The sequence below is a fragment of the Tyto alba genome, unplaced genomic scaffold, assembly GCF_018691265.1.
Source record: "Tyto alba isolate M040663 unplaced genomic scaffold, T.alba_DEE_v4.0 Super-Scaffold_20000042, whole genome shotgun sequence".
NCBI lineage: Eukaryota > Metazoa > Chordata > Aves > Strigiformes > Tytonidae > Tyto > Tyto alba.
The window spans coordinates 5,798,160-5,810,873 of record NW_024881293.1 but is presented as its reverse complement, the minus strand read 5'-3'; the positions used below and the strand labels follow the sequence as shown (position 1 = coordinate 5,810,873).

The window sequence follows — 12,714 nt, the reverse complement described above, 5'->3', positions numbered from 1 at the left end:
AGCTACTCCACAGCTATCCCAACCTGCACACTGCCTACACAGACCTGGGAGCAATCACACATCCAACGGGTGCTTTCAGGAGCAAAACCTATTCCTGCCCAGCTGGTACACGTACAATTCCCACTGATCTTGCTGTGAATTTAGGGCCCAATACCCCAAGGATACTGGCTCTTGCTGAGAAAGTTTGGGGGTTTTTTTGAAAACAAGCGTAAAAATCCCTTACAGGATAGCACCGTCTTAATTTCCCCATTAAGATTCCAAATATTTTCTCAACTCCAGAAATAACATTGCCATTTCAGCTCTGCTTCCAGGCACGTCCCTGCCTGTGGACCTGAGGTCCTGACCCTGCCCCGGTGTCAGGCAGCCCAGCTGGTGGACCTGCGCCCCCAAGGCTTTGGGGACCCCCTCCAGCATCCACAGCCAGACCTCTGTTAGCAAAAAGGCAGCTGCGAGTTCAGTACATGGCTTTAGCACGTGCTACACTGAGGAAGAGGATGGGAAGCACAGCACAAGACTGAAACTCCTTGGGGGGAAAAAAAAAAAAAAAAAGACAACACAAATTTTCCCTTACAATTCTCAGTTTCCACAGAATGGGAGAGGTAGACCTAGTTTTATCAGGCCAACGTGCATTTCAACACCCAGTTATACTCACCTGCACTAGCAGGAACCTGGCAGCTGGGGCTCTTCCAAGTCGCCCAGAGGATTTACACCCATGTTCTCTTAATTAAAAAAAGGTGTAGCTAAGTCCCTCAAGCTCTTTTGAATGCATCAGCCCCAAAGGTGTGTGAGGTTATTATTTTCAGCTTCAGTTTTTAAATTTTCTAAAAATATTTGAATCTGCCTTTTCTCCCAAAAGGGTGTCCCACTGTTAAGACCACCATAAACACCGAGCTGCACTTTAACCCCAGCCAGAGGAGGCCTTACCTACTAGTCTCAAAAGGTCTAATAGTAGAAAAAAAATCTCTTTTGAACTCCCCCCGTTTGTGAAAGCTTACTGGCCTGTATATTACAAATGGTTTTGTTCTCACAAAGCGAGTTAAAATTAAATTGCAGGCCCACCTGCCAGACAGTTGGAGCATTAAAAATACATATTACCAGCCAACACTGAAACTAGCCCAGCTGTTGTCTGACTGACAGGCTTCCTCCTGGAGCAGAAAAGTATTTGTTTAGCTGCTTTGCTATGATCCAGTGAAGCAGAACACACCCAAAGAAGAGACCAGAAAGGAAGAAACCAGTCCCTTCTGCAACACATGAGAGAACAGCATTGAAATGAGGTTAGTGCAAAAGCCTTGGGATGCTCTTGAGATACAAGGGAATGTGAACTACCAACAGGCTGGAGCAACTCCCATCATCTGAATCCCTGCAGAGTGCTTCAGACCAGCCCACGCCCATGGAAGGAAGGAAGGAAGGAAGGAAAACCCAAGGCATGCTCCACATTACACTCCGTGGCAAAGAGCCATAGCCACTTGCACAACGATCCCATTGCATTTAACAACCTCAAACACGGCTTCAGACACAGCCCAGTTCCTGCCCTGGACCCGTTCCCTGCGTTTCCAGCAGACAGGATTGCTTTCTTCACACATGCTCCTGCCTGATGTACCTTCCGGCCTGGCAAAGGCATCGTTCCATGCTCCCTGCCCAACTCCAGCAGACCCTTTCACATACAGCTTTTACAGTTCATGCCCTGTATAACCTTCACTACTTTACAAACTGCCCTTCTGACTAAATGTTTTCACTTCACGCAGTTTGTCCCTATCTATAAAATTCAGCTAGAGGTGTCCAGAACCTTGAAATTACAACACAGGCAAGCTAGTTATCAGTGCTCAGCTAGAGACACGGCAAGGCAAATGAAGAGGTAAGCGAGTAACTATTAACATAGCATTGCTAACAAGGTAATAACAAGATAAAAATCTAATAGCATCACAAAATAACCTACTGCTCACAGCAGGGGTAACCTCTCCCAGGCTGCAGTCAGCACCAAAAGCCTCTTCAGCAATCATATTAACAGTAATCATAGTAATCATGTAAACGAAACTGCTAACACACCGTTTCCAAGTGCTGAAGCCAGCACAAGGAGAAAGTTACCATCACCCGTGTGCTGCAGGGGCATCTGAAGGGTAGTTTCCACTGGAGAATCTTGCACTACTCCAGCAAATTTGCTAGTCTGTGGCTAACAAGTGCTGTTAATTACTATTCCCACCCTAATAGCACCCACACCCTCGTAGGTGCTCTCTGTCGTTAGCTCACATCCTCCTCTAGCACAAGTGGAACCTTTCTGTGCAATCTAAACTACACAGATGATCTCCATGCCTTCTCCCCTTTGCTTTGTTCCCACTCAGAAATATCAGCTTCGTTAAAAATAGAAGCTAGACATACACAGAACAGATATCCTACCTCACCATAACTGGTCAAGGCTCCTGACCCGGCAGAGTATGCAGAGAGATTCGTTAGTCCACAGCTCAAAATGCAGTAAGATTTGTAGGATAGAGGAGGTGGGGAGAGCTTGCTCTAGGATGCAGAAGGCAGTTTGCTGCCTGATAGGAACGTTCCAGCCTCCAGCATCCTTCAGGAGGGTTGGCCAAGGTGGTGGAGCCTGGATAGTTTCAAGTGAAGAAGTGACAGCTCGTTATTTACCAAAAAACAGCCCAGCTTATTCTGGAAGGGAGTAGGGGTGGAGAGAAGAAAAGGAAGTCATCTCATTCTCTTATCGGTACAAAGCCAGCAGCTGTGAATAGAGTGTTGAGAAGGGGACAGGGGAGGGTAACCACCACGTGCACATGGTATGTGACAACATCTGTCAGTTTATGGGCAGCTGAAGCTGAAGAAAAAGGAAAAAAAAAGAATGGCTAGTGGGCAAAGTTATATTCATTCCATGGAGCGCCTGTATCTGAACAGCGCTTCCTATGAAATCTTCCTCCTCCATGGAAAGCAGCAAGAGAGATTTCTGCTCCAGACCTTCAGTGCTGAAACAGCCGTCATCACCCTCGGCACGGCTGGGAGGGGAGAGCAGCAGCTCACGGATCGGGGCTCCGCTCCGGTCGGGGACAGGACTGCCACGCTCCTTCGGGAGGAACCTTCAAGATACTCGGAAGCCCTGAAACATCTTTGCGTCCCTGCTTGCTTTTGGGATTTCCTAATTTCAGCTTAAAAAAGCAGCCCCTTCGTTTGGCTCCCACTCGGTTCCTCTGCCCTCCGGAGCAGGGTTCGTAACCCTCCGCTTGTGCACCTTATCTCTCCGCTTTGTGAGCTCTTCGGGGACGCGGACTGCCCTGCTCTCCGTGTTAAACAGCACGTACTGCTGGGTCCCAAAGGCAACGGCACCTTGGGCAGAAGCGTTTCCACACAGCCCTTCTGAGCTCGCTTTTTCTGGAGAATGTAGACCACATAGCTGTAAGGCACCCAAGTTAGAGTCCAGTCCCCTTATTCAGGCATGGAGAGAAATAGTCACTTCCTGAGGGTGATGCAGAACAGAACCCACTCTCTCCCCTGTGACTAGATGGGGACACTCATCTCAGCCACTCCACACAGGTGCCTAAAGTTAGACAGCCCAAGCATCTCAACATGTCCAGGTTTGAGGTTTGACGTGGAGAGAGAGCAAGGTTTACAGGGAGAGGTAACATCTTTTATTAGATCAGATGATGTAATTGGAAAACGCTGAAGCTGAAAAGGAGACTTTAGCAGCTTATGAAGGAGTCTGAGCTGCCTCGGAAGTGGTCGTTACTGAAACACAGCTCCTATCAGCACCTCAACTGCTGGTGCTGGGCTGGATGTTCAAAGCGAATGTCCCTTCTGCACATCAAAACCACCATCAGGTGGAACAGGCTGCTAAGGCTGAAGTGCCTTAGGTAGATCTGGATTGGCAACATAAAGGTGAATTATTTATGGCTCTGTGGGCCCATGACACCTCACGCCATAAGGGAAGGGATACAACATATAGATGGGCTCGTGATCGAGGGGTGGACTTTGATCACAGACACCACTGCACAGGTTATCCATGAATGTGAAACATGTGCTGCAATCAAGCAAGTTTTCAGGCACACAGACCTTTCCTCAGGCCACCCCTAGGCAGAAAGAACTTGTGTTCTCAGTCTTGCAAGAAGCCAAAGGCTGCAGCGACAGAGGACAACCCCACTCTTCCAAACAGAGCCTAAAACCACCACCAGTCTCCCTCTCTTGGCTCATCAAGCTAGGGAGGAAGACCACAACACCCAGTCCTAGCAAACTTGGGATCATCACAGCCCTGCAACCTCATGACTGGTCAGATAGCTCACTCCTGCCTAGTTCTTTAACATCCTTGCAGCACCAGCTTCATAGAGCAGAAGAAACAAGAGCTCGGAAGTCTGTCCTCCTGTGGGCTGGCAAACAACTAAATATACATCAATCAAGGTATTAAATAGCTGGGTATGCGGCTGCCTCTGCAATCCGGAGTATTTAGTCCATTATCCCACAGACACTTAGCACAATTATGGTTGCTTTGCGGCTAGCCTTTAATGTGCCAACAGAGCAGCTGAGGCACAGAGGAGATTAGAGATCAGCAACAGTCTCGACCACAGAGCAAAGCTGAGCACTCTGGAAGCCCTGCCTCACTGCAGTGAGCTCGGAAATGCTGGGCAGGACTGGGGACTGTCCTCACAGGGCCCGGCTGGTCCCGAGGAGGGGGAGCAGGAGGTGAACAGAACAGAGCTTGGCCCACTTTTAGGGTTTCTCCCCACCCAAGCGGCTCCTGCTGCCTTCTGCTGAAGGAGGAAGAGTAGCTCTTACGCTCAAGAAGGATGCTTACTTCCAAGTCAGTAGGAAAAGCTGACAACCCCAGAGGGAGACTCGAGAGCAACTCAGGGGTGTAATTCCTGCTAATGGAGGAGATCCAGGCAGCCCTCCAGCAGTGCCAAGCTTCCCCAGTTGCTCCCCAGGTGCCTGATGCAGCTGGTGGGAACATCCCACAGAATAACGCTTCCCACAGGGACCTCAGCACTGCACTTGGGGCAGTAGGGTGCTAAAGACAAAATGTTTTGCCCAGGACATGAAAGGGGTCGGTGTCAGGGCAACAGTAGCACTCCATCTTCCCTTCACACAGCTCAGTTCAGTTCCTCCTCTCCACGTTCCACGGTTCCTGCTGTGATGGGCAAAATGGAGATGTCCACACTAGAGTGTTTTTCTAGGTTAACTGCTGTAAGACATCTCTTCATTCGGGGCCTGTCCACCTTACTTTCTCACGCCAATGTTGTAGCATCTGTGACAATGCCACCATCCTGACCATATGCCCTCCTGTAGAGCAGCCACCTCATGGCACCCCAAAGGAGCAAGGTCCTGCCATAGGGAAAACAGCTGCTCCCGTGCAAACTCCCTGCCCCTGGTTCGTACACTACGGAAGGCTTCTAAGCTCCCATGGGTCCATGGGATGGCCTTGAAGTACCAGAGAAGCTTAGTGTGGCCATTCTGCACAAGGCTGTGCTGGCTCTGAGCTCCTGGCTCCACTTTTTTCATCCTTTTGCCATTTCTCTGGGTCATTCCCTAAGCCCAGCAATGTTGCTTTAGTAATATGCAAGTCCTGGAAAAGCAATCCTAAACCATGGCTCATGGCCAACCCTGCACAGTACTTAGAGATCCCTTTTCAGGGATATTTCTGCATTTCTTTGCAGCAACGAAGCCTCAAAAACTTATTTTCTGTTGCTGTAAAGGGCATTGCTTGGAACTGGCACTTGAGCTCACTTCTTATCCCTAGAATACAAGCAGAAGACAGATTTTCTACTGAGTACCCTAACAGCCAACAGGCAAACTCTTCCAAAGACACTCAACAAAATATCCAAGAATAAGAACGCATCCCATCATTCTCTGTGCCATCATTCCAAGGCTGAAAGCAACACTGAAAAACAAGCCAAGAAAGAGATGAACTGGCGTCTAACAATCAAGGGCATCAGCAATTTCACAACTAGAACAGGACTTTCCTTTGTTTACTGCCAGCACTTCCGTGCAAACCCGTGCTTTAAAATATACACCAGTTTCCTACTTAACACTCATACACTCTTCCTCCGCTCATGCAGGCAGACAGCACTACCCGCCAATGGTCAGACATCAGAGATGCCAGAGATAACAGCTGCAATGATACAGCAAAAAAAGGGGGGGGGAAAAGTAGGTTACGCTGTGCTGGCCCTCTGTGAAGCTGTCTTCCCTTTCCACAATACATCCGTCCTAACGTGTTTAGGTATACCACCACAGAGCTCTCCTGTCCTTACAGCCTCGAAGCTCAGCACTAGGAGCAAACATGGGACTAAAACTTTTGTCTCGGGAAATTCATCAATGTAGTCCCTGTTCCTGCAGCTTCCACGCTGCACTCTTATCTCTCCTGGTCTGGATGAACCAACTTGCCACCAGCCCACGGGAAGTGGCCATGCAAGATACCCATCGCAGTGCTGGGAGGCGAATGCTGAGCAAGGGGACACCTCTGTTTTCTTCAGCATCACCCAGACTCACTGATTTCAAGTCTCCTGTCTACTCAGTGCTGGATTGAAAAAAAAAAAAAAAATCTCTAATTGGGCCTTCAAGATGCTGTGCTTAAATATAACCCCCAGGACATTTATTCTTTTAAATCAGATTGCTAGATCTAGGGCCAGATGTTTGCATGAAATCCCACGCTGTTTTTCCTCAAGCTCTTTCCTCTAAACTTTGTTAATGTGCTTCACTGTTGGCAGCAAGGATTCTTCACCGAGTTCAAACTACATCTTGGCTTTCTCATGTAGTCACTACCTGACAGTATCGGGTTTTCCACTGCTTTTTGGCCACCCCTTCATGCAGAAACCTGTTCGGTGTTCCCTTCTCTCCCAACAGGCTTGCCAAAACCCTCTGCGACAAGCCAAGTAAACCTGCAGCAACTGAGGCAAGAGCCTTATTCTGGAATAAATATGTGTACAAAGCTGAAGAGAAGAAATGACTGTCTGCCTTTAGACAGTCGCTGCCCAAACACCCGTGCACAAAGTATGAGTGACAAGAGGTGGGAAGACTGGCCCGGCCGATGTGCCAGCGCCTGCTGCGGGAGCTGATCGGCTGTAGGATGGCTCGTCACCCAAGAGGGACCATGTGCAAACAGCCTGTGCTACTACTTGTCCCGAGATCACCAGCTGCCTGCTTTGGGGCACTCAGCTGAAAAACAGCCCCGGAAAATCCAGCCTATTTTCACTCACACTAGTCTGAAGACCCTTAATTCTGTCATTTATGCCCAGCTCTGCTCAACACCAAAGTAGAGGTTTACGGTTTGGAGAAGCTTGTTCAAATCCCAGAGATGCACTGCATCCCTCTTCTTCCAGAGGTCAGGAGAGACACCAAAACTGGCTGGTTTCAATCTAGTCAAATGCTTCAAAACCGTGCCTTCCTCACTAAATTGCACTTCTTGAAGTACGCCGGTTCCTCTTAGCTTTGACCACTGAGATGACAACTGAAAACTTCCCTTGTTCTCAAGCTACAGCAGCAACAAATACTGCCACCCCAGCCCCCCAGCCCTCCCCGGAGCAGGACTGAACCTCTGCTATGAGATACCGATGACAGTGGGTGATGGGTTGGTTCAATTCAGAGAGCAAACGAGCATTGCTGTTGCAGCACAGCCTTCCCTTGCATGGGTTGGGAGAAGCCCTGACTAAAGACATGCCAGGGAGCGGGACCTGCAGTCTGTACGGCAGGTTACGACCAAAGGGCAAGGCTGAGCCCTGCCTTCCAGGGAAAGAAGAGAAGCAAGTCAACGCAGAGCTTGGCAAGGCACAAGTACTGCAGCTGCCCACGGGGCAGAGGTTACACCTCCGTGCCCAGTGGCAACCCCTGGCCAAAGCATCAGCCATGGTTGTTTTAAGTTCCTTTGCTCCATCTGGTGGTTAGAAAGTTTTTAAAGCTGTGTAGAACAAACACACGCTGGTCCCTTTTGCATGGTCTGCTCATCTGCTGGGCTATCTGTCCAGCGAGGCCAAAGAGAAGCTTTGGATGAGCTACTTTGGTAAGAGCAGAAGGATGCACATTGGATGACTGGGGTCATCATGAACACAAGAACCTGAAGAGTCAATCGGAGCTCCTACGTGCAAACCACAAGGATGGGCATGTTCTGCAGCAGCCCTCCTCGGGCCGGCACTCCAGAGAGATGTTCTGAGAGCAAGTAAAGCTGCAGTGGTAGGGCCAGAGGTGCTGCAGGGTCCTGCACCTGAAAGCATCCGAGAGAGGAGGAATCATTTGGCTCCCACCTTTCACGTTGGATGGTGGGAGCAGGATAATGCTTAAGCAGACAGAGCTGGGCTGTGGGAAAACAAATGCTTCCACTCAGCCAGGAGTAAAACGACTTAGGATGTTAGGATGATGCCAAGGGCAGAAAAAAAACCCTGACTCATTCTCCCAGGCGCAGAGGAAAACGATAACCAGGCCCCTAAGGCAACACAGACAGCCGAGGAGCCCAGGAGCTTTCACCATTAACCAAGCCCTTCCTCATTCAGCACGTTCCTCTCCAAGTACTGCAACGAAATAAATAAATAAATAAGGCTCCAAGGAAGCAAGGCAAGAGCAGGGCCTTGTGCTACAGCATCTTGGCTTCCGCAGGCTCCCTCCCACTTGGCACCGGGGCCAGGAGGAGGAGAGGAGATCCCTGCTGTGTTGCCCCTACCCTGACACACCACCTTTGCCTGCCGCGATCTGCCTGGGCCCACAGCATCACGTGCGTTCCTGCTGAGCCCAGAAATCCTTAGCTTTCGGGATTATATAACCCGGCAAGCTAATTAAAAATGAGGAGGTTTATTTCGGACCTGGGCAGGGTGACAAGACAAAAATATAGCCCATAGCAGGCCCATGTCCCCTTTGAAGAGTCGCCAAGGCTATTTTTTACCTAGATACATCATGAAGAATTGGAGAGAAAAAAAAATACCACAGCTATATTTAGAATTTAATCAGTGGCAGGGCTTGTTACACTTCTTAGAGAGGAGACTGATTGAAATATTTCAGGAGGGTGGGAGCAAGGGGGGGAACAAACAAACAAAAAGCTACCCCCAAAGAAACAAACCAAGGACAGATATAGCCCCAGCAACTACCTTACATGGTAGGGATGCTGCTCAAGGGTGTGAAGGGTTTTTTTTTGCTGTTGTTGTTTTGAAATTAAATCTTTGTCACCTTCCCACCCTCTCAAAATCCCCCAAAGGCCAAACAACATGTCCCAAGGGATGGGCTCTCCTCTGCCTATGTCGAGTATTCGTAGTTACCCCAAGTCTGGAGATGGGTCAGTGTGACAACCTGCTGCAAACCGCAGCTGGAGGAGCTGGTGTGGTCCCTAGCCTGCGGGTAACCTCCCAGTTACCCCAGAGGTAGGATGGAGCAGAGAGCCCCAGCACAACGGCGGGCGATACGGCTCATTGCTGACCCTCCTGTCACTGCGAGCAGGTCTTCCCTCAGTTTCTCCAACTGGGATTGCTCCATTTTTAAAAATACTTCAAAAGCGCACTGGAGTGGAGCGGGGCGGGGGGGGAGGGGGGAATGGCAATGTTTCAATCTCCTGCCTGTGTCCTATTCATATTTTTAAGGCAGGTTTTTTTACCACTGTTTTGTCAACCCAACCGCTGCCTTTTTACACCCTCTTGGCACTCACCTCCGTGTCAAGCCAGAGAGCCTGAGCAGCTCAGTCCGGCTGCCTTTAGTAGCTCATGCTGTGACAGGGACGAGCTGCACCCCAGAAGATGAGGAAGAAGGAAATGGGGTTTTCAAAGTGGGACCAAAGACTCTGGTTGGCACGGCTGTGCCACCCTGGAGGGAACGTGGGGCAATGGGAGGGAAGGGGAACAATCTGCAGCACAGGCTGCCCTCCCTCAGCTCCTCTCTCCCTTGGCTGGTTTAAAATAGCCAGGGCGAGACAGTTCCCTTGAAAGCTAACTGGTACATTCGGTCTGACCAAAAAGGGAACTTGCAAAACATATCAGTTTGGAGGGGGAAGGGGGGGGTGGTGGTCAAGGGAAAGCCACACTCACTTCGGCACCACAGATGCGACCTGCAGTTTGCAGCCTTATTCTCAGTTTTGAGGGACAGAGCTAGGAAGCAGCCCAGCGTGGAAGCAAGCTGCAGCCCAGTGGGAAGGAGGAGCAGCGCCAGGTACAGAGAAGGGGGCTCTGCCCAGCTGCCTGCCCCCAGGAGATGGAGGACAGCCTCCCTCCTCCACATTGCTGGTTCTCCACTCTCACACAGCTCTCCTCCACCCCGCTACAGAGCAGCAGAATTCGTGTTCAGCATCTGCTCACAAGGAGAAGCTTCTTCCTCTCTAGCTGCTCTGGTGTGGGCTATTGCATGCCTGAAACTTATTTAAGTGAAAAAAAGAAATCTCTTTTGTAGCACCCACAGGAGATTAGCAGACAGCTAAACAGAGTCAGAGCACCATCCAGATAAATCTAATGACTGTACATTGGGAATGGGAGGAATTTCCAGACCTTATTATCCTAAGGCCACAGGCAGGTTCTTGCTCAGCTGGATAGGAAAAAGGAAGGGATGGGGTTGCATGAAAAGCCCTTGTACATCAACAGCACAGATAATGCAGAAGGTGATGCCAAGGCATGAAGATTTCCTGGACTGTAGGAAGAAACTGAGAACTCAGCCTGCCTTGGCATGGCAGCAGAAACTACTGCCAAAGATGCTGGAAACCTGCTCAGCAACCGCATCTCTGCGCACGAGAGGGACCGGTGGGGGGGGGCACATCCAGACTGCCGGCATTTGGGATCTCGATTTGGCTTCTTCTCCCAGGTCAGCAAGCAGACCCACAGCCATGCTCGTGTTCCTCTTGGGAAGATTGAGAGACACCAGCCACAGCAAGTACAGGCTGGGAACCACCCCCGCCAGCTTTGCGCACAGGAAACCTCGAGTAGGTACTTGCTCTGAGACAGGCTCTTCACTGATAACATAAGCAGGACAGTTGCAGCAAACATCAGCCCAGCTAGAAAACTCAGCTCACCCTCTCCTCCCCTCAGTGCTTCTTTCGTCACCAAGAAGCTTCAACAAGCAAGATAAACTTAATTACTCCTTGCTGTGAGAGGCTTCCACAGCCCTAAGCCCTGGCAAGGGGGGGCTGCAGGGGATGCTGCTGTGGTTTGCCCCTGGGCATGCACACTGCTGCCAGCAACCACGGCAGGACCAGGTAACCTCCTCCTGGAGGCATTTATTAGGGTGCCTGCTCACTGCCCCTGGCAATGGGGGCAGAACAGAGCTCATCAGCAGCCGTTCCGCAGGGCAGACCGAGGGGACAGACAGACAGAGCGGAGCAGAAGGGATGCAGCATGGAGACACCGAGACCATCCCATCGCTAACAACCACGAGGGTGTTTCAAAGATGATGCAGCAGAAGATGAGGCTCATCTGTTGCTCCTGTCCGCGTGGAAACGTCTGGGACTTGATGCAGAAAATTTCCTCCAACACAGAGGCAAGGGGGGGGGGGGGGGGGGGGGGAGGGGTGCAGGTATCCCCCAAAAGCCTGATACTCACATTCCCGCACTCCAGACCACTTGACAGTTGTTTTTACTGCAGCTGGATCACAGCAACACCCTTTCCACATGGGACCTGCTTGGGACACCCTGTGATGGCCACAGCGTCTGCTACAGGAGAGCAGCAGCTCAGAAAAGCCCAAGAGAAGATGCTGAAGTGTACATCTCTTCCAAGGATGGCCCTCAGCCACTGCAAGCAGGCAGAGAACTTTGAAGAGCACTATTGATACAAGCAGCAGTGTGAGCTATTTCAAAAAAAAAAAAAAAAACAACCCAAACACAAAAAAAAAAAAAAAAACAAAAAAACCCACACATATACAGGAAGCACACAGTTCCTGATTTCCAGCTTGGTTTAATGCAAAGAATTTCCTTTTTCCCTTCAGACTCATGCAGGAAGCCTGCAAACAGACCAGCCCCGTAATCTGATTAGGCCCCATCCTACGCACATTTCCTGGAACATGCAATTGGATTGCAGGAGCCACTTTCCAACCCTCCCCACCACTCACATCATAAGGTAGCAAGTGCAGCCCTGCCCAAGCCACTGCTTTTGGTCAAGGCAGTGAAAAAGCAACAGAATAAACTCATTCCTATGGCAGAAAAGGGATTAATCAATGCTTAAAGACCTGCAGCCTTAGGAGTACTTCTCCCACGCACACACCCCAGAGGGCGTGGGCCTGATTTTAGCTTGGAAATGGGTATTAGCTTTGTTCATCCCTCAGGGCAGGGATGGAAACCCAAATGTCAGCATTTGGGAAATAAGTTTTTAGTGAGCCATTTGGAAATCAAAGGACATCCACACTGCAAGGGCGGGAAAGTGAACACCACAAAGACAGTATGGAGATAGGTACTAAATCAGTGACGCAGCTGGGAGCAGGAAAGTTCTCAGCTCCACGTTCCCCACTCAGAAGACCCTTCGTAAGAGGGGCCAGGCTGCTGGTTTGCTCATGGAGTGACAAAGGTGATTGGCACCAGGGATAAAGGAACCCTTTGGCTAGGCCAGTCCTTTTCAAATTGAGGAAAAAGTCAAAGCCCCCATTACAGAATACAAACTTTCCCTCCAACAGCCTTAAATGGTGTCAGTGAGAGAGGTAGCAGTCGACATGAAAAAATAAGCTCCTGCGAACAGCTTCGGGAGAGAAGGATTTGCCTTGCTGAGCAGAGAGAAACACCAATGCCCACATTTTTGCACACCAAGAAGCATCTCCAGCTGGGCTCTGGGGCCAGGTTTTCAGCTAGTG

The 12,714-nt window shown here is 50.0% G+C and overlaps 1 protein-coding gene across 1 annotated transcript in view; it reads right to left on the bottom strand.

The window, feature by feature from the left end:
• LOC104368318 (tyrosine-protein phosphatase non-receptor type 11) overlaps positions 1–12,714 on the bottom strand; it is a 56,203-nt gene that overhangs the window by 37,876 nt on the left and 5,613 nt on the right. The gene's annotated exons all lie outside the window — the stretch shown is intronic.